Source organism: Sinocyclocheilus anshuiensis, unplaced genomic scaffold (assembly GCF_001515605.1).
Source record: "Sinocyclocheilus anshuiensis isolate Anshui unplaced genomic scaffold, SAMN03320099.WGS_v1.1 scaffold861, whole genome shotgun sequence".
Classification (NCBI taxonomy): Eukaryota; Metazoa; Chordata; class Actinopteri; order Cypriniformes; family Cyprinidae; genus Sinocyclocheilus; species Sinocyclocheilus anshuiensis.
This window is the reverse complement of record NW_015554217.1, coordinates 781,441-804,468: the sequence shown is the minus strand read 5'-3', so window position 1 is coordinate 804,468 and position 23,028 is coordinate 781,441. Positions and strand designations below refer to the sequence as shown.

Genomic DNA, 23,028 nt, shown 5'->3' with positions numbered 1-23,028 from the left:
GCTCACTAAAAAAAAAAAAAAACAAGAATACAGCTGGAAATTGGAAACATATAATTTCTTCCAATAAACAAACATTAAACTGGATATACACAATGTAAAATAAAATAAATATTCGCTTGTAGGTATTGCTAAACTTAAATACTTGTTTATTTTATTCTTACAATAACTAATAAATAAAAAATAAAAAATAAATAATAATAATTTTACTTGTCTGCCTGCCAAGTAAGAGTCCAAATGATATGGTGAAAAATATCCAGTAACAGGGTTGTGGCACAAAGCTGAATATTTCCATTTAAGATAATATGCAATATATTAATATACTATATATACTGTTTAATGAAATACATTTTTGGTCAAATAGACTTGCGTTGAAGGAGGAACCTGGGTCATAACTGAACCAGAAATTTTTTGGCTGGGCTCTTACGGCTTATGCCAGTAAACAACCACCTAAAACAATCATAAAATAAAACTAAAACTGCATATCAATGGCAACAATAAACACCTTAACATTGTGGTGATGAGCACAAAAACCTAAAAATCTGGTCTAGCATGATATACAGTACAGCACTATTAAACACTGATAAATTAAGCTTGATCTTTGCAAGAGGCACAATAATCAGATAGCGTCAGATAATCCAAGCGTTTCGAGGCATTTAGGGGCATCAAGTAAACACAAATTTTCAGCACACTGTGTTCAATGCTATTTACTCATGCAGGCCGGCAGTTCAACGTGATTATTCCCGCTCTGTTAGAAACGCATTCCTGGCATATGCTTTGCACTGCAGTTCCTGTCGAAGCCAAAAGACAGAGTGTAGCAAGCGTGACTGACATAGATAAAGCAAAATTATTCTCCTCTTTCCATAATTACCTATTTCAACAGTGGTGATCATTTTTTATGGAGTTGCGGTAGTGGTGCCAGCGTGCGTGTGTGTGTGTGTGTGTGTGTGTGTGTGTGTGTGTGTGTGTTTGTGTGTTTGTGTGTGTCGTAACATGTCTTTGGGGATAAACTTTCTCCCTGTCATGCTTAGGAGGATGCTGTGATATGATTGGCTGAAAAGCATGAGGTTCAATAGTGAACGTGGCCTTGGGCCAGTGGGCCAAAACTGTGGCATTATGCATGCTTTTCTGTGATAAAGTTGCTTATGACTGAACCCAATCAACCAGAAAGAGTCAAATGAGTGTTCAGCTTCTCAGAAAAATTGCAATTCAGATGGCAGCTGTTTAACACGATCAGTCAGAGGAACATTGTAATACAGAGAATGACAATGAACAATACAGCATATACAGAGAATGATTAGCTACTAAAACATGCATGTTTCTAAATGAACAAATTATGAAAGCACAAAATGTTAACTTTTAAAAAGCATAGTTACACAAAAAAAAAACAGATGCTTTTTCTAAATATCTTCTTTTGGGTTGTTTTACAGATGTTGTTGTTAGTGTTAACTAGGGTTGGGAATCGAAATACTTAAGGTCAGGAATCGGATACTTGTTGTCAAATTAAAATTTCGATTCCTTTTTCTTCATCTGTGAGGACCGGACCTAGCGATCTGCCAGGACCTTGCTCGCTAATCTAAGCGCTCCAAAGTTAGGCTACATTTGCGATCAGATGCCAAAAAAGCTAAGTATAATATCCGTGATAGCTAAACATGTTGCAAGAGAGGTGTCACCACCAACATGATAAAGCACAATAATTTAATACATCGTTAAAGATCGCGAACACGATTCAAACACCAACGTGATTCTATTGCTAAATTACAATGATTTGTCTGTTCCCTCAACCTTTGACGTGTGCGATCCATGTTGTGATCACTTGGTTCGTCCGTGCAGCATACGATAACACCAGTGCGATTTGAACATTTAAATTTGCGTTCGCACTGCAATTGACATGAAGAGAGCAACTGTCAACTGTCATGAAAGAAACAGCTTCACGGTCTTTTCAGCCACACAGTATCATTATTTCAGTTACAAACATTCAAATCACAGAAGTACTGTGATAAAAGTTTATAGTTCAGATATAAACTGTGTACGATGTGTATATGGTTTTGATAGGTGGTTGATTTAGGTAGGTAGGTTGATTTGGTAGGTGGCGAAAAGGGGCTGTTAAAATTTATTTGTCTTTGAATCATAAGAGATTCGTTCAAGAACGCTGATTCATCCAGTAATGAAACAAGTACATCTTGAGTGAGTCATTTAATCATTAATTCATCAATTACATGTGATTTTGTTTAGTTGTCTAATGTTTTTTTCTTCAGAATCATGAGAGAACCACAACTTCCATTGGGGAAAAAAAACTCAATTTATCCAGCACACAAACAGCTCTTAAAGAGTCCAGTTTTTATGTAGCCTGTTGATTTTTGTTCATGGTATTCAGCTCCAATAAATGGTTTGCAAAAAAGAGACACAGGATAAATGTTTGATATCATTATTTAATCACATTGGAATCGAAAAGAATCGGAATCAATAAGCAGAATCGGAATTGATCAAATTCAAACGATACCCAACCCTACTGTTAACTAAATATAAATGTATATAATATAAATATAAATGTATATAAATAATACAAAAAAAGCAGCATTTAACAAAAAAAGAAAGTCATACAGGTTTGGAACAACATGAGGGTGAGTATGTCACATTTGTGTTCTTTTTATTCCTTCATCTGTGAGGACCGGACCTAGTGATCTGCCAGGACCTTGCTGGCTAATCTAAGCACTCCAAAGTTTGGCTACATTTGCGATCAGAAGCCAAAAAAGCTAAGTATAATATCCGTGATAGCTAAACATGTTGCAAGAGAGGTGTCACCACCAACATGATAAAGCACAATAATTTAATACATCGTTAAAGATCGCGAACACGATTCAAACACCAACGTGATTCTATTGCTAAATTACAATGATTTGTCTGTTCCCTCAACCTTTGACGTGTGCGATCCATGTTGTGATCACTTGGTTCGTCCGTGCAGCATACGATAACACCAGTGCGATTTGAACATTTAAATTTGCGTTCGCACTGCAATTGACATGAAGAGAGCAACTGTCAACTGTCATGAAAGAAACAGCTTCACGGTCTTTTCAGCCACACAGTATCATTATTTCAGTTACAAACATTCAAATCACAGAAGTACTGTGATAAAAGTTTATAGTTCAGATATAAACTGTGTACGATGTGTATATGGTTTTGATAGGTGGTTGATTTAGGTAGGTAGGTTGATTTGGTAGGTGGCGAAAAGGGGCTGTTAAAATTTATTTGTCTTTGAATCATAAGAGATTCGTTCAAGAACGCTGATTCATCCAGTAATGAAACAAGTACATCTTGAGTGAGTCATTTAATCATTAATTCATCAATTACATGTGATTTTGTTTAGTTGTCTAATGTTTTTTTCTTCAGAATCATGAGAGAACCACAACTTCCATTGGGGAAAAAAAACTCAATTTATCCAGCACACAAACAGCTCTTAAAGAGTCCAGTTTTTATGTAGCCTGTTGATTTTTGTTCATGGTATTCAGCTCCAATAAATGGTTTGCAAAAAAGAGACACAGGATAAATGTTTGATATCATTATTTAATCACATTGGAATCGAAAAGAATCGGAATCAATAAGCAGAATCGGAATTGATCAAATTCAAACGATACCCAACCCTACTGTTAACTAAATATAAATGTATATAATATAAATATAAATGTATATAAATAATACAAAAAAAGCAGCATTTAACAAAAAAAGAAAGTCATACAGGTTTGGAACAACATGAGGGTGAGTATGTCACATTTGTCGATAGCATGTTCAAACTCACATATATGCAGCCTCACACACTTAAACTGTACTCTATGGTGAGTGTGATAGTGTGACAGGCAGGTACAATACCCTGCAGCCTGTATAAGCAGCCAATTAAATCCCATCGCAGACTTGTTCGCCCATCAACGGCTCACCGTCCTCTTTCTTTTTTGCTCTATTGCACTTCTCCCCTCATCGCAATCCATCTTTTCCTCTCTGCACTGGACAATCTCTACCTCCCTCCAGTCTTCCCCTTTCAGAGTGTTAATTAATCCTGATAGTGGATGAACCAGCACACACACCTGGAGAATCCAGACAGGTGCGGGGGAGGTCTGTGTATATCAAATGAGATCGTGCTCAAATGGAAGAGCTTCATTTCAGATATGAGAAACAATGCTGGGCAGGGGCGGATCTACCGGGGTGGCAACTGCCACCCTAAGAAAAAGCTGTGCCACCCCATAATTATCACAGAATAAAATATAAATTTAAGCAGTTTTTCATGTGCTACTTTTCAGCCGCGGCGATGACAGAGTAACGCAAAATAATGGCAAAAACACGTCTTTTAATAAACTGTGCACGATGGTTGCACGCACACGCAGCGTACCAGTGTAGTCGGCTTCATCAACAAATGACTCTTATGAACCGGATCTTTTTGAGTCAAAACCACAAAGCCAGTTCACTAACGAATTGTTTTTACATTTGTTCGTGAATCAGATAATTACTGCTTTTCAGGTAACTCAGAAGTCCTCTGAGAAATCTAATCCCGTCCGGATATGTCTGAGATTAATCGCGTAATTTTTTGGTGATCCAATTCTCCGACCGCTCGCTCCACTTTCATCATGGATATAAGCCTTAACAATAACATGAAATAAATAAGAAGATGCCGATCACAGAAACTAATAGCAGAGTTAGCTAATAATCTAGTCGTATTGCAGTTTTTTCCATTGTTAATATAACTGATTTTAGTTGCCACTTTTATCCCCAAACTATTAATTCAGTTTTCAAAACAAAGACACATTTCTCAAAAAGTTTAACAATGAGTATACCAGTACATTAGATAATGGAAATTTCACTATTCTATATGTACAGTAAACTGTAGCACATGTTGTACACCTTCAAGCATGTGACTGTCAAATTTTATTTGTAATCATTTTTTATGTGTACTACATTTTTGCAGAACTGAAAAATGACTGCCTAGGGATATAGCTAGTGTGTCAGGAGACCAAGAAACTGCTATAGTACTGCATACGGTATGAAATTTGGCCAAATGTGCAGAGGATGCTAAATTTACTTTTTTCAGTTGGGTTAGTCCATATTTGACCCAACATTGGGTTGAAACAACCCAGCATTTTTTAGAGTGTACACATACAGTATAATTACAGTAGCCTACAGTACCAGTACATAATGGAAATTTCACTACATACAGTTCTTTGGTATTTGAACTTTTCTAGTGCTTTTCATCTACTGCAAGATTACTTTACAGTAGTAAAATGAAACAGTTTTTTCCCCAAAAGTTCATTGCTCAATTATACAGCTGTATCTCTAATTTAATTTATGTATAGCCGACTGTAATAGACATTGAGCTGCAAAAATAATTCCTGAATCCTAGTAAGAGTTTTTTGTTACAGGTGTTATTGATCTCAGTGTTCACTGGGCAGGGAAGTCATCTGTGTATTTGAATTGTGTGTAAGCATTTACAGTTTTATTTCCAACTGCTTACACACAAAATCTTTACTTGTCACACAATTTCTGAAGCCTGACACTCAAACACCAGAACCACACACCAAATCTGCAAAACCATACACTAATTCTCGGCCATTGACTTCATAAAACACTTTTTGCAAAACACAACACACAATTCTCTATGTAACACACAAAAATCTAACAGGAATTAATATTATGGCAAAGGTGTTTGCAAATGTTTGCTTTTGAGATGTGTTTGTGATATCCTAAATGCAGTGCTTCATTTTGCAAGAGATGTGAGGCATTTTGCATTTTGTGTGTACAATTCTTGGATTTGTGTGTAAAGTTTTGAATAAAGAGGCAAAGTTTTGAAAATGTATGTAAGCAGTTGAAAAAAAAATAAGAAAAACTGTAATAACTTGATTGAAAAGTTTGAAAGACAAATGTATGCTGGCTCGTCTAAAAGTCTTGTTTAAAAAACGTAAATGGTTTGGTCAGTTAGATGTTCAGCCTTTTGAAGTTTAATCGTCATATTAATCCATATAGCAATTCTTGTCTTTCCGTCCCCAAAGACCTCTTATAATTTAGACTTTTTGTACCATTTAAGAGTTTGCATGGCCTTAAATGTAAACAATTTAACTGAAGACGTTTTAAGGACCCGCAGAAACCCTAATAAGAACAGTCCAGTGCAAACATTTCTGTCATGCATTTGGCAAAAAGCTTTTGTCAGTTTTTCATTTATTATTTGCTAATGTTAATGAATGTTTACATTAGAGTGCACGTCCTACTACGCTGAAATTAATAGGGGAGTGGCTGGAAATAGCGACCTCTCCTGGTTGGAGATAGTATTAACATAAACTGAAAGCAATCTTTACGTGACTTGCATCCGTAATTGTAATTGCCATTCGAAATTTGATTAATTGTGCAGCCCTATATATATAAGAATATATATGAAAGAAGTCTCTTATGCTTACCAAGGCTCTATTTAGTCAATCAAAAACACAGTAAAAACAGTAATACTGTGAAACATTATTACAATTTGAAATATCTGTAATTAATGTTGAACGTTTAAAAGAACAGCATTTTTTAATAGATTTTTTAAAAAGTCTTTTCTGTCATTTTTCAAAAATTTAAAAAAATTAAAAATAAACTTCCCAGCTCTATTTTTTGTTCTTGACATTTAAATCAGAAATGCTATTAATATATTCTATCTCTTAAAACACTGAAATAACAGAACACTGACCCACTGGCACAGAAACGTCATGGCTAAAAAGGATATATTAAAACCACTGCAATGTTTATGATGTTGGTTACCTTTATATTATCTACAAAACAAAATAATAATGACTCCATCAGAAACATTCAAATATATCACTCAGCCCTACCTAAAACCACGGACAACAGTCTGACTATTTTCTACAGAAGTGGCCTGACCTCACTGCTTATAAATAAATATTTATTTTCTGCATTACTTGTGTAACCGGGTGGTAAATAACCTTAAAATTTGTTTCTCTCCTTGCATGTAAAAAACCTATTATTTTATTGTCCTTTACTATGTTCAGTGAATCATAAAGACATGAAAAACAGTGGTTGCCTGTATTTTGCTGGAGTCGTCAGCAGGTGGCACTGTGTGTGTTGCGTATGAGACAGTACGCATGCGCTCTCACCCTCGGACATTTGGGTGAGACGTGCAGCGAGACACGCACTATTGGGAAATTGTGTAGTTTTTGTGATCATCCATGGGTAAATACAATGTTTTATTATTATATTTTGGATAAATACCAATTGTGGATGTATATTTTGTTGTATTAATTCGGCGAACTGTCATATTTAAAAAGTTATGTCGTGTAGAATGTCCGCGATGATATGACGTCACACCATGTGGTGTATGCCTGTTCATTTAGTGTTTCACGAACTATTATACACTTTCTTTTGTAGATGGTTTTTGTGTTTTTCATGTGATTTGTTCTTTATGTGAACATCTAGACAGTGTACAACAATGTTGAGGATTTCAGCCCTTGTTGAGTGAACGTGAGGTGTTATATAGGAGCGCATTCTGATGTGAGTGTTATTTTCTCTCATTTCCCTCAAATGATGTGTAAGTGGGTAATATAAAAATGTACTTATGTTGCTGTTCTCTTTGTACAGTATTCCCACTGCAGTATTGTATGGTAACATTGTGATATCGTGTTACATTACTCGTATTTTTGATTTTCCATCTTTTTGCACTGAGATTTTTGTATTTGTTTTTTTTGCATTTTGAAAATTGCATTCTGAGTAATGTAGAGCTGTGAGGAGGTTTAATTGATATCACCTGCTCTGTGAAAGCTCTATCCAAATTTTGTTTTGCTACTTTTCATCTTTTCCTGTTCATTTTGTGAACCTTCTTGTCAATTAAAGTGAGAAGACACTTTTGATAGTAAATTGTTTTCCTTATACCAATAACTGAATAAACTTAAAGTAAATAGAACCCCTCAATGTGTTCCTGGTGGTAAATTTAAATCCCCGGTCACACTTGTATGTCATTTCTGTTTGAGTGACACTACACTGAATGCATTTTGACAGACTCCTGATTTGTCTGTGAATACACAGACTGTGCTGGTCATTTAAATTCATAAATAAGCAATTCATCCAAATCAAATGTGTACATAACACAGCCTCTCTAGAACTGATTTGGATCTAATCAAATTAGCAAAATAATCTGGCTGAATCTTTCAGTGGGTCACCAGAAGAGGGTTAGAGATGTTGAGAAACTGTTATTTTATGCCCTAATCATGTTGCCTAAACATCTAAAAGCTGATCAGGGAAAAACAGGAACTTTTTTTTGAACATGAACTGTTGTAATATTTATTTTAAGTGTCTTGAAGTAGTAAATACCAATGTATATGAATATGGTAATCTTGTAATGACATCAAATACTGTAATTACTGTACCATGCTACCACCACTGTACTTTTTAGGAAGCAATAATGATGAGTAATCCATATCCATCAAAAATCTCATCTATTCAGCACACAAACACACATATGCCACTCTATGTAAAGGCATGCACCTCGGATGGTGTTAATGAGGAGTCGAATTTGATGTTCATGTTCAATGATTACGGTGAGTGATCGAAATATTTCATTTCAATATTCACAGCACCATAATTAAGCTCCAATGATTTCAGTGTCAAGCTGCTAACCAGCACACCCACGCAGAGAGGCAGAGAGAAAGACCTGTCTGACGGAGACTGTCTCTACTTTCGATTTGAACACAAAACACATTGTTGTTACCGTATGCTTTTCCTGAGCACCTCAGAACCAGGTACGGACACAAAGAGAGGGTACAGTGGCCCCAAAGAATATTTATACACCTCAATAATTTCGACAAATGCACACTAGTGTTCAAAAGTTTGAGGTCAGTATGATTTTTTTTTTAAATCCATTTATTCTTTTTTTTGTTGTTGTTGAAAGAAAATAATGATTTTATATGGCAAGGACTCATTAAACTGATCAAAAGTGAAAGACATTTATAATGTCACAGAAGATTTCCATTTCAAATAAATGCTGTTCCTTTTAACTTTCTATTCATCAAAATATTCAGAATCTATCACATTTCATGCATTAAATGTATCAAGGTTTCCACACAAATAATAAGCAACTGTTTTAAACATTGATAATAATAAGAAATGTTTCCTGAGCACCAAATCAACACATTAGAGGGATTAAATTGCATTTTAATATCTAATAATAATAAAAAATTTAATGTGTCAAAAACATCTTACTGACCTCAAACTCTTGAACCATCCTGTATAAATTTTCCCTCAACTTTTTTTTACCATTTAAGTACATTTTATAACAAACTTTTTGAAAGATTTGTTGGCTGAATAATTTTTACCATCTATAAAATAAATATTGCATTACATAGAAAAAAAATATATAATACAACCAGGTGAAATTACTTCATTTTACAGTCATTTTTGTAGTCCAAATACTTTGTCCACTTTACGAAGACACTTATGATAAAAGGCCTTATTATGAGAAAATATGACAAAACAATGCCTTTCTTTACATAAAAATACATGGGAAGAAACACAGTGGGAATCAAAGTGAGATTTAAAGAACATGAAGATTAAATTATTCTACAAAAAGTCTCCCTCACTGACATTTCCATCAATCGAACGTACATGACCTTTAATGGCCTTTCAGTAATAATCAGCACAAAATGAGTTGTCTGAACTCAGGCATCAGAATGAGTTATTTTCGTAATCATTATTCCCTATCAAATTCATTTCTCTGCCATTTTATAAGACTCACATATGCTGCAATTTCATGACCGAAGAATAAACTGCGGCAAGCAAAAACTGAGCTTAAAAATAAAGGAGGGAACAAAAACTACCTTTCAACAGTACTGTGTATGGGAATTAATTCTGGTCACTTACCCTGTAGAGTTTGGATTGGGGCAGAGAGGTCACCTTCTGACAGGAGGGTTTAGGTTTATCTCGACATGAGGCTTAGGTTGGCATGGAGACAGGGCATCAGTCAGGTTCATGCTGCCCCGGACCTGCAGGCACATAAACAAATTTGCAGTCAGACCTGCTTGATCCCCGGTCTAAAGTAGCACTCTGCAATCTGCATTCAGACATTCCCATCAACAAATGAATAATTCAACTTTGATCTGTAAAAAATGTCACAAATGTAATTTTAGGTGCCACTGGCTGAACACTTGACAACAATTCAAAACTTCAAGACATCTGAAATAACTTGCTCCATCCAAAGCTTATAAACAAGTATGTCATGGGCTGCTGTTGGATATGATCCTAGATCCACTGAAGCTAAAGAACGAGTCGAGGGATAAAGTGTCTCAAAGCATCTTGAAAGATTTCCAAACCATCTGCCTTCATGTGACAGTGCCCTGAATACACAAAAACCATGTCTGTTGTTTCAATAGGCCACTAAGAGCAGTGATGTTACTCTTAAATTCACTGTGATCCTAGTCGCAGCCATTAGACGGCATGCCTACAGACCGTTCACTAAATGTCTGATGCATATATCCTGCATGCAAAAACAGCATTATCTGACTAAAATCACACATTTCGATCTGATTGGCTGGCTCTTACACAATTTTCGGGAAAATATGATCACTTTGCAGTTCTTTGCAAGTTACCAGGCTGATACAATGGAATTCGCCAAAGTTTGCTCCATGGCATTAAATCTTGAAAGATATTTAATTTTTTTTTTTAATTTTTTTTTTAGAAACTTAGTTGTAAGCTAAATATCCAAGATATTAGTATCCTATACTGTATATCCTATCCTTAATAGATTAGCCTCTATTGGCCACAATTAAATGATACTTAAAGCTTAAGTTTGCCAATTTTCAACCAGCTTTGTATTGTTATAAAGTCAGTAATATGTAAATGAACAATGTGTACGCTTTCTCAGTGTTACCTGCACCTAGATATCCATTTATTTGTCAGCAAAATTACACTGAGTGAACACATTTTTGTCAAAACTGTAGGATAGAACTAGCATTTTTGTATTACCACCCATGGACAGACAGATTGACAAAGGGGTGGTGCAAAAATCAAAGGTGCATTATGGGCGTTGGAGTTTTTGGCAAAAAGGAACGCCACAGCCTTTTTTCTTTATTTCTTTTTTTTCTGATCATATAGCAATGATTTTAAAAGTATGTTCATGCTTCTACTTCATAAACAGCTAAGCTTTATTAAAAGCCCATTTTGATAGCAGCAAATTCCCCCTTTAAATCACCTAACGAGTAGCAACACTGCATGGCACATTAGATTCACTGATGCCACAGTTCCCAGTCTTAAATCATTGTTTCCACCAAAAAAGGTAGTTCCTTGTTAAAATAAATAAATAAAAATCTACATATCAATTCCTAAAACCTGCTGGTCTCAAATCAGAGACTGCTAACATCAGGTGCAAAGGGGATTGTTTAATATGAGCTTACTAAGAATTTTATATGTTGTAACTTCTGACCTTGCATTAAAATAGCTCAATATCACATAAAGGCACTGAATCACATTACTTTGGATATTAAAATGTGGTAAAAATTCCTAAGCCTCAAACACTATAATGTGTTATGTTAATATGTGGGCAGATTATGTAGTAATGTAGACTGTTAAATCATCATTCAGCAAATGTGGAGCAATTCTGAGAGCAGCTCGCAGTAGGAAGTCCAGCACGATTTTGGTAAAAAATGAATATACATACAAACTCATTCGATCTTACAGTGAGGTGTGATAAAGTGATGTGATAAGAGAGAAATTTAATATGCACCTCAATATCAGACAAATATTGCTCCATTTTAGGTGGTATACGTATCATTTGTTACTCATTAAAAGTGAAGGGATGTGGGAATGAGTCTTTATTAAAGGAAATTCATTAACTCACACTTATCTAAACAGCTCATTGATATAAGCAACATAAAAAACCCAATTGCCTATGCATGCCTGAATTGTGATAACATTCAATTTATAATAGACAGACAGACAGATAGGATAATTATTATTATTGTTTTGAGACAATTACAACTTTCCTAGGCCATTCTTTCAGAAAGCAATTTAACAAAGCACAATGGCCCTAAAGAATAAGATAACAGAGGTATTAATGAGAAATAATGAAATGGTTTCAAATAGGGATGTAACGATTCACTCAACTCACAATTCGATTGACGATTTTGATTTCACGATTCGAGTCACAATTTTTTTTTTAACAAAATGAGATTTAAGACAAATTATAAATGAAATGCATAACAATGATTTGAAGACCAGTATTAAGTTACAGCATTTCTTTGACTTATCATTACTACATGTAAATAGTGTTACCTGCTTTGAATAGGCCGGAAAGCTGCAAAGCACTTAATGATTTACAATACCTAGTCCTCTTAGAATTAAAAGTTTTATGGATTCATTCATCAAGGCATTAGGTAAATTTTACATTTAAAGATATTTGTGTAACTGTAGCACATACTGAAAAAAATTAGTAAAATGTACTGATAATTTTCTGCCAGGACATTATCCATTAATTTTCCATTGCGGAAATACGTACCATGGTTAATTTTCATAAGTTTTCCATTAACCCTAAAACGCAACGCAATGCAGTGCAAAATGAAAAATACCGCCATATACACTGTATTACAACCGATTTGAATCGTCACATATTTGAATCGATTTTCAACTGGCTCGCGGTTAATCGTTACATCCCTAGTTTCAAATAATAAAGATCAAGAATGAGGGAAAACAGAAAGAGGCAGAGAAAGAATATATCAGTTATCAAGTCTCTAGCATGCAAAATGTATGAGGATCTCCCTCTTGTTTAAGACCCTCTCTGAGCCAAACAATAGACCACCACAACGCTGAAAAAGAACCACTGGAAATAATTTACACAACCCAAAGACAGTTCCTCCATAATGACAGAAGCATCCACTGTGGTAAAACGTGTGCGGGATAGTCTTACCATACTGAGTCACATTCATACAGCTGCCTTTATAATGCCCGCAAACTGAATTGATTATGTGCTAGAAATAATGAATTGCTATCCTTTCCGTTTTGTAGCAGCATAAGCGGCAAAACATTGTAAACCTGTGAAGACAAAGGAACTTGTTGACTTGTTAGAACTTTGTCTTGTTAACTTTTTTATATTTAACATGACTTACACAAGCTGTAAGCATAGAACACAAAAGAAGAATACGGAAACGTCCTATCATTAAATACCACTTTGATATTTTATTGCAAATCCACAGTCAAGAAAAGCGATGCAACAGTCAAATGCTGTAAAAACACGTGTGTTCTTAGACCAACAATGCAAAAACAGTGCTGACTGAAATAGTGCTGTTGGGAAGTGAATAGTAGACTTACTAACTTACCTACATTGCCCTGTAGTGTGACAGGTGTAGTTTAGATATTCCAGAAACGCGCAACTATTTCCAAAGAGTAGGAGTGTAGTGCTCACGATATTAAACGGATCTTGTTGTTAATATCGAGAGAATAATAACAAACTCTATCCTCTTTTCTTCTCATTGGAAAGTCCGATTTATTCTAGCATTTCAGTTCATCCTAAATGGTCTTCTCTCTCTCTCTCTCTCAAATATGACATTGGAATGTTCCAAGTTCTGAATGATTCTCTCTCAAATTGGCCGTTGCAAAGTCCAATTCGTACTTGTGAATCGTTCAACCTATAGTAAGCCTCTCTCTCAAATGTAGCATTGGAGAGTTGGATACATTCTAGTAAATTGGCCCACTCATATGATTCATAGGAATAAAAACAATTCACTGACTCTATGACCATGTTACTCGGTTATATAAATTAGGGTTTTTAAATCACACTGCTAATTGCTCTTTGTTTCATACAAACGCAAATGAAATTGTATTGTATTGAAATCGCAAAAGACTTCGTTTTCATTTTCATCTTGTTGCTAGACCAATACTTAAAACAGATTTCCTTTCTTAGCTGAACAACAGATAATACGCCGTTAAAAATCTAAAATAATTTTCACTTAAATCAGTATGTCGTGTAGTTATTTATTTGTTGAGCAGCACATGGGCATCCTGTCAGGGTTTATTTTGCGATGATGACGGCTGACTGCTTATTAGTTAATTTGCATATAATGTGAATATTTTGTTTAAAATTTTAAATAGACTGACAATTTTAAGTCAACAAATATTGCACAATATTCCTTAACCTCTGTTAACCACTCTTTGGTATGTGTACAATCCGCAGCATCTGAGAATGTAGAGACTTTTACTGAGTTATGAGCAAGAAGAAACAAACGAGTTGATCAAGGCACGACAGAATTTATTTCATCCTTCCATCTGAACACAGATTATACTCACACTTTTTCATGAGACAAACCTGGGATGCAACAGGGTGTTTAACAAATTACTTAGGACACACAATTTCTGTTCATGTCAGACATGAAAAAAATCTGCTATAACATGGAACCCAACAAACTGAGCATGACACCACAAACTGAGCCAGCGAGCAAACAAAACGAAGCGAGTATATGTGACACTTGTAGGAGAGCAGATTTATTTGAAATTCACCTCATTATTTAGAGTGTCCTGTGTCCTTGTTGCACTACAAGACAAAGCATAAATTTTAATGGTCTAAAGTCAAGTGAGAGATGAGATGGTGTGTTTTATATTGTGAGCCTCTCAATTAAGAAGCATCTGTTTGTAATGTAAATAGCATTAATTTTACAGAAACTTGTTTTTTTTGTGTTTAAGGTAAAAGGTAATTGACAGGGTTCAAACATACATCCATGAACCCTCATATGGGACAAATCTCACCTGTTCTCATACCATTTGAAAGAAACAAAGCGCATGTAACCCATAAACAGATCTACAACCATGTCAAATGAAGCTGCAGTCTAGCAATTGTTAGCATGCCTTCATCCATCTTTCCTAATGTCAATGCGCAGGAAAATAGTCAAGTGCAGAACTTTTACAATGATCAGCCAATGCTGTCATAAATCCCACCTACTGAGGTTTGATTGACGCCCTCTCATTAGCATGCTGGGCTAAGGAAAAATAAATACAGAACTATGATTAAAAATAAATAAACACCTAAAAGAAAAAAAGTTAACTTTCAGTTTGGCATTTCCTTTAACATTTTTCTATTTTTCCTAACATTCATTTAATATTTATTTATTTATTTCCTCACACATTTAATTATGTATATATTTATTTATGCAGGAATATGTGGATTTATGTATTTATTCATGTATTTATTTGCATATTTATGTATTTGTTTGTTCATGCAGGAAACGTGGATTTATGTATGTATTTATTTGCGTATTTATTTATTTTTAATTTTTGCTGGTTTTGTCCTAAATAAAAATAAAGGTTCTTTATTAAAAATCCATGGTTGAAGAACCATGTAGAATCTTTAAACATTTACCACATGTCCTAAAAAGTGCTAAAAGCTTGTTAATCTTTACCATCTACACCAAAAGTCAGCGGGCTAAAGTCCCATACCTCATTTATATTGAACATAAAAAATGTATGAGGTGAAATTTACTGTGAAAACATTGGATATTATATGACAAATCCCTTAAGTTCCACAAGGAAAACCATAAAAGGACTCGTCCACACACTGCTCTGATTGGTTATGATTTTGCTGCAGTCCACAGTATTTTCGGTTTTAGTATGGGAAAACTGCTCATCTTATCACAGCTGGTTAGGACACTGAAACTGCTGAGATCTCAGGAATGTTGTAGGAACCTGGAATTCATAATCAGTTAATTCATCTAAATGACAAAACTTGCTGACTACAAAGAACATTTACTAATTGCAAAATGTTACCCGAACCTACAAGTCTGCCATACTAATTCATTTGTTTGAAACCAAATCAAGCTCAAAAACACATTATGAATGTGTCCTTAGACTGTGTGTGCCAAATTTTTATTACTTGTTCACCTTTTTTATTACTTGTTGATTTATTACTTGTTCACCTTTTAGTTTAATGTGGACATGTCTCTGGCCTTTTTTGGTTGTCAAGGCTCATTCAACTGACCCTTTCACAACCCAGAGTCTGTGCCAAACGAAACATGGCTCACATCACGGGTGAAGTCGTATGTTCAAAGTGCCATTCATGACTAATTGACACAACAATCATGGTGGAATCTGAGCAATGCTTTATCATAACAGACACAAAGTAGTTCTGGTCTATAAAACTATGACACTTCTTTATACGAGGGCCAGCTATAGTATACATTCAAAATAAAATCAGCATCATCTTTAAAGCATCATGGATGAGAGAAAATGCAACTCACTAGACCTGTATGAGACAACAGGTTTAGTACATGTGGCTCAAATGTGAAGCTTCAGGCATTAGTACATGCATTAAGTGGGCTCTGGCACACACTTGTGTTAAAAAACAGCTATTGTTGACATGCATGTTCCAGTGATGGACGAGAAAAGGGGCCAGAAGTCTTCCTTGTTTGGTCAACTGGCATAAGCACAGCACAGTAAGGCTAGGGAAACCTTTGCCTTCTTCTGGCGGGCATGACGTGTGTATATATGAATATTGAAGATGATTGGGAATTCTGCTGCTCCAGGGTAATGCTGCCCGTCACTGCTAATCTAGGATCAGATTCCCATCCAAACTTCAGTGGCTAAAGGAAAATGTCATCCTACATCGACTGCTGCATGTATGCGATAAGAAAATGTCTTCATTTTTTAAGTGACAATACATATTTAAAACAAAATTTTAAAAAATCAGTGCCATTTGAGGATTAAAATATTTATTAAATTATGGTTTAATTCTACAATTTCAATTTAAGTATGTAAAACTTTCTTTTTAAACTACAATCACATCCACATTTAAATCATTATGCAACAAACCTTCAATTAAGCTCAAATGAGGCGATTTTGGTGAAAATTAATTCACCTTGTGAAGAAGACATTCTCAAATGGATCCCAGCTTTCTAAACCCTAAAAAATAACATAAAAGTTGATTCTGACAATGTCAGTAGTGACTTAATATGATTTTGGGTAATGCAAGGTTGACGCAGAGGATTTTACTGTATTAGGCGAGATTATTCAAGTTGACTTAAGCACCACTAAAAACAAATCATATATATATGCCTGCTTTTGAGTTACTTAAATAATTACCAATATGATCAGTGTTGGGTAAGTTACTCAAAAAAGTAATTGATTACAAATTACTGATTACTACTTGAAAATTGTCATTTGATTACATTACTAATTACTGCATGTAAAAAAGTAATCAGATTACTAATTACTTTACTTTTAAGTTACTTTGAAAACATATCAAACCTAAAAAAAAATACACTACAAAGTGAAAATTGTAGTTCTTTCAGTCATTTAATATTGACTGAAAAATATTACAAAAGGTATGAAAACAGCAACTTAAAGAATTAATACATTTCTAAAACTTAATTTTTAATATAAACCTGCCTAACAATGAAAAATGTATCTTTAAATGTGCCTATACAGTGTTTTATATACAACATTGCTTGCTGAGTGTAGGGTATATGTGCATGCTGGCTTAACTGTGTTTAAATGTGTGAGCATTAAAGACAGAAAAAAGGGGATTTAAAAAAAAACACTAGGTGGATTTTTATCATTATAGGGTGGTTGTGTACACACACTGCCAACACACATTTCAGTTTCCAACAACTTGTAAAAGTGCATGTAGCATCCTATGACCCCTTTAATAAATTGAAAATGGTCCTGATAACATTTGAAAACAGTATTGATGAACATACAGTGCATATTTGAATGCTAAAAATGAATCATGCTTCTGTTTACGGAAGTGATGTGGGCATTTACAGGCTTGCGCGTCTCATGTGGATGATTACTGTATAGCGCGAGCTGCGCGTGGGCATCATGACATTACAGATAATGAGCTCAGATGTTGAGTTTTGGTTCATTTTAGTGACACGTTTCAGAAAGAAGTTTGCGGAGACTGAGACTGAGAATATTTTCTTTATTTTACAAAATCAATCTTTTGTTGATATTGTGAGCGTACACAAGTAAAAGTAGACCCTTCACAGATTTTAATGATGTATTACACTTTATAAATATATTTTATTTCACCTTTTTTTCATTAAAAATATTTGTTTTAGTTAACAATAACTACACTGCTGTGTCCAGCTATCTGGATAATAATCAGGACCTCCTATCCACTGTGACTGAGATTGTGGTAATGCTAAAGGACAGGCCGTTTATATGTGAGTGGCATTTGACTAATAGGGCAGGGAGAAGACACTAGTAGGTCATGAGTCTTCAGTCTTGGAATGGAAAATAGGAAAAGCCTGCCAGATGAGAACTGAAGCTCCTGTAGTTAAGAGTACAAGCTGTCTACGGTCTCATGAGAATGAGTCTAAGCACATATAAACAGCTTCACACAACTTGGGGTCACCTCAGTCTATAAACATGTCACCTACAACTAGCTGATGATGACCTTATACGAATTTTCCCTAGACTTAAAGTTTATTTTTTTTAAAAAGTCCTATTTTCAGTCATCAGTCAATTTTAGCGCAAGAGCCCCTTGAGATGTTCCCTTGAAAGCCAAGCTCACCCGAGTGTAGATAGGTTTTCTCGAGAACGTTTCCTGCATCTGACAGTGCTGTTCACCGCAGGCAGAGGTGTATACAGCCATCTCCTGCCTCGCTGTGTTTATGTTTCTGCTACTGCAGGGACCATAGTAATAAGACAGATGATATAAGTGTCACTGTGTGTTTCAGACCGAATAAATCAGACAGAGATTTCTCCTTATGAGAGACGAGAGGAAACACAGAGACAACGATGTGTGCCTACTTTCAGCGGCCTGTTGAATTGGGTGAATACATTTTCATATTTTCCATTACAATATGCTCATATTATTCAATACAAAAACTATTGCACAGTCTTGCTTTTGCTTTATATTAAATAAAAATAATTATTGAGTTTAACTAGAGCTATCAATTTATCGGGTTTGTGCAACTTAAAGTGAAAAAATTACTGCTTCAAAAATGTTTCGTCTTTATTTGTGAGTTTTTAGCATATATGGATACATGAAATACACTCTGATTCATTTTATTAATTTATTGGATATAATATAATGCAAATACAATTTTTTAAATTAATCAACTGCACTGTAAGAAAAAATACATTTAGAAAAACTGAGGTACTAGTAATGTTCTGCTAGTACTTTTTTCATAAAGCTTATGGACATTTTCTTTAACCCTAAAACACAACACAATACAATGTGCAATACAGAGCAAACCCTTTTGAAAAATATATACATCCTTTATATTAACAAAGTACACTGGATCCTATTTTTTCTGGCTTTTTAGAGTGTGCTCAAACTTTTTAAATGCAATCATTTTAAATATTTTTTTAAAGATTTAAAGATTTTTTCCATAATATTGATATATTTCTGTAATATTTATTTAAACATTAATTTTCCAATTTATTTTTTATTTCTTTCTGTGCATAAATGAAACTCATTTTATTACTTTTAGAATTTTACATTAAAATTAAGCTGTCTCTTAATCTGATCTTTATTCGTATTATTTGTCTTTATTAATAATAACGGGGAAAAAATCCAACCGCACACAATCTTTTGTCCTTACATACTTGTTTTGTGGGTTTGTAAATTATGATTTCAAAGACACTCTAAAGTGGATGCACTGATTAATGCTAGCAGGAAATCATAAAAAAAATAAATAAATAAAATAAAAAAACACTCACAACATCTGCTGTTCGGCAATGCAAGAAATGTCAAATGTAATTTTCTCTGACAGAAATCATCACGTTGAACAGTCCAAAAATAATAGCATTTTTATAATTGTACACAAACTCAACAGTCACACCTACACAAACAAATACGATCAAAGTGTGTCTTTGACACGGTTACTTCCACAAACATTGAATCTTTTCAGGCATTTCTCCCGTTGAATTTATTCTCCTTCCCTTGAATGCGGTTGTCAGAATGACAGACTGTTGACAGCCCTAAATAAACGGCACATAAAAATATGGAACCAGCTCTGTTAGCTTTCTCACAGTCATGGTCCCACAGGCTGTTCTCCGTACAAGGCCAGCACTCAGAAATCATTACAGGCTGAATGCTGCAGTGCGTTTACACGCATTTGGATTATTAACAATTTGTATGTGAGAAAGAATAGGTACACCCCATAATATTAAACACTTAAAAGCCCTAAATGTCAACCATCTCACCCGATAAATCAAATGCTTCTTGGTGAGTCATGCATAAGGCTTTTGCAAGTCTGCCGTTTGATTCATGCATAAGTTTAATTAAGTAATACTTCATAATACATACAAGACAATGTATATACACCGGCATGAGAGCGTTCCTTACACGGACAGAGGAAGGTGATAGTGTGTATAAAAGAGGAAATGGGGCTACTAATGTCTGCCAGGTTGATATTTGCTAGATTATATTAAATCCAAACCAAAGTGCCCAGAGGTCAACTATTTCTGATTAGGCATGGGCTGATTACCGGTTTCAAGGTATACCGCGATTTGAAAATTTCACTTGTTTTAGTGCAGTGCAGAGAGTAACACGAGCCTCCTCCTCCTCCTGTTGGTGCGAGCCAGTGGTCAGTCACGTGTGTAGGATGGACGAACTTAAGGAGCTTCCGCTGGAACTTGCGCGATCGGCAACCGGCCATTTTTTGTCTTATTGCAAGCAACTCGTCTCTGTTCTGGACTTGCATAAACTGTGTTGCAATGCAATCATTTTCCAAAATATAATTTAAGTGAAAATATGAAGTCTATAAACGCACGTTAACACAGGCCAGAGACGCTGAAGATGGTGTTCTGTCGATTTGTGCTTCCCCGTCAGATTTTGCTACGTCCCATTAAAACAGTGGGTAGTACAATTCGACAACGAAAAATGCTACCTGTAAAATTATGGTTTATGAATGTCTACACCTACCCCAACTCTAAACCTACCCTTACAGTAATGCAAATCTATTAAATATTGTTGTTCAGCATGAGAAAAAGGCGCAATATTGATGCAAGACGCAATATGGATGTGCGCATGCGCAGTAAACACTGGTAGGACAATCTGACGGGTAGGATAAAATGTCAGGACAACGGATGCAAAGCGAAAAATACTGTAGCAGGCAGATCACTCACTGTTCATGATGCACAAACTATTGGAAGAAAATCCTCAATATTGATTTGGGGGTTTATATGAATGTGTTTCTGAGGGGAACTGACTGTCTTCAGAAAAGTTTACGTGGTATTTTTTTTTTTCATCTCGTCTCTTTAGTTCGTATTAAAGCAGTGTTTCAGCGCAGCGCTGCTTTGTTTACAGCGGTAACCAAGGAAACGCTGTATCTGATGTTCCATGAGCGCCTCTTGCTGTCAGAGAGTGAATCTGCGTCTCATTCAGAGCTTTTGCTGTTTCGTTCAGGCATGTAGTATAATTTCACAAAGCTAGTCAGAACATTCTGTTTTTGCTTCAAATTGGGTTATTATTAAATCAAATTATGTATATGAAATTATATAACTAAATGATATGTATATGAATTATATAACTAAAATTAAATAACTTTAACAGATTTAGGTTAAATAAAGATGTCAGTCTTTATTTTTCTTCTTTTTAGGAAACAAATCAAAGAAAAAGCACCATTACAGTAGTCCATATGACTTGTGCCTTATATTATAATTATTCTGAAGTCATATGATAGCTTTATAAAAGAAACAAACCAAAATCATTATTGACTGATAATCTTCCCCTTCAGTGAGCTTATAACTTCTGTGTCTGGTTCATTGAGTCGGATCTGATCACTCTAATTCATGAATGAATCATTCAGATCAATTTTGTGAATTGGATCAACCGATTCACTGAAAAGGTCAGACTGAAATTAACAATTCATTCTTTCTGACATCACTACTGTACTAATGAGGACTTTCAATCATGACAAAGTTTGCTCTGTTTCTTTACAAAACATTACCATATCACTTTAGAAAACTTTGAATATAGCAAACGAGTCATTTATGGTGCTTTTGTGACCTTTTTGAAGCCTAAAACAAAGATGAGCAAATGATGACAACATTTACCCTTTTGGGTCAGCTGTCCCTTTAAGCATGTCATTTCAAGCTTATTTGGCCGTATTAGATAAATACACAAATATGTAAACAAAAACAAATGACAAAACTACAGACACATAACAAATTCCACAAAGTTCAGACCCAGAACCAGATAGTGTCCCACTGTCTCTAACTCTTTGTATAGGAAATCATGCTAATATCCCAAAACTAGCAAACATTTGATGAAACAATGCCTTTAATCTGAATATTTAGATGTTTAGAAGAGGATATAAAGATAGATAATGGAAAAAAAATATTTTTTACAGGATAGAAATCCACTGGTTTAAAGCACAATTTGGGACAAACCTTAAAATCTTAATAAAGTTTACAAAGAGGCCCTTTGAGTCATTTTTTGACTGCTGTCACTTTAAGAAACGCCCTTTCACATGTAAAATGGGCAAAAGTATTGTGCTCGGGTACACTACACACACGTAAGCTTGTGGGTTTGCTGTTGTGTTAAATACAGTTTTTAACGCCCACATCCTTCTATAGTATTCTTTTTACAAAATTTGCATTAAATTGTGACAGATTCACAATCACAACACAATCTGCGCTGAAACGCACCAAATAAATGGTTAAGATTGAACTGTAAAAATGATCATGTGCAACAGGAATAATAGTGCATCCTGCTTTCTTCGTATTACCTCATTGGGCAGGTGTTATGTTTTTTTATCAGATGACAGTCATTATTGAGGTGTAAATGTACTGTAGATGGCCTTGTGCTGATGCATTCATCTGTGTGAACACACAAAGTTGCAGAAGTGACACTCTTGAGAACATGCTGCTCTGTGTGGTTTCTGAGAAAAAAAGTTGTGTTGACTCTGGATGGAGTTTAGACAGCAGGAACCTCAAACTAATTAAGCAAGCATCTGATCACAGAGGGGACGGTGGAAAAACAAGATAAATTTAAAAAAAAAAAGAGAGAGAAGAGATAATTAGATCAGAAAAGTGTGTCAAGCATAGAACAAAAGCCAGATATACAGAAAGAAATGGAGGGAG

At 34.9% G+C, this 23,028-nt stretch overlaps 1 protein-coding gene across 1 annotated transcript in view; it reads right to left on the bottom strand.

Annotated features, from left to right (window-relative positions):
• Positions 1–23,028, bottom strand: part of LOC107671143 (muscarinic acetylcholine receptor M1-like) — a 101,243-nt gene that overhangs the window by 58,439 nt on the left and 19,776 nt on the right. Inside the window, exon 2 of the mRNA XM_016464002.1 lies at positions 9,880–10,001. The gene's annotated coding sequence lies outside the window, so the exon portion shown is untranslated. The remainder of the gene's footprint in view (positions 1–9,879; positions 10,002–23,028) is intronic.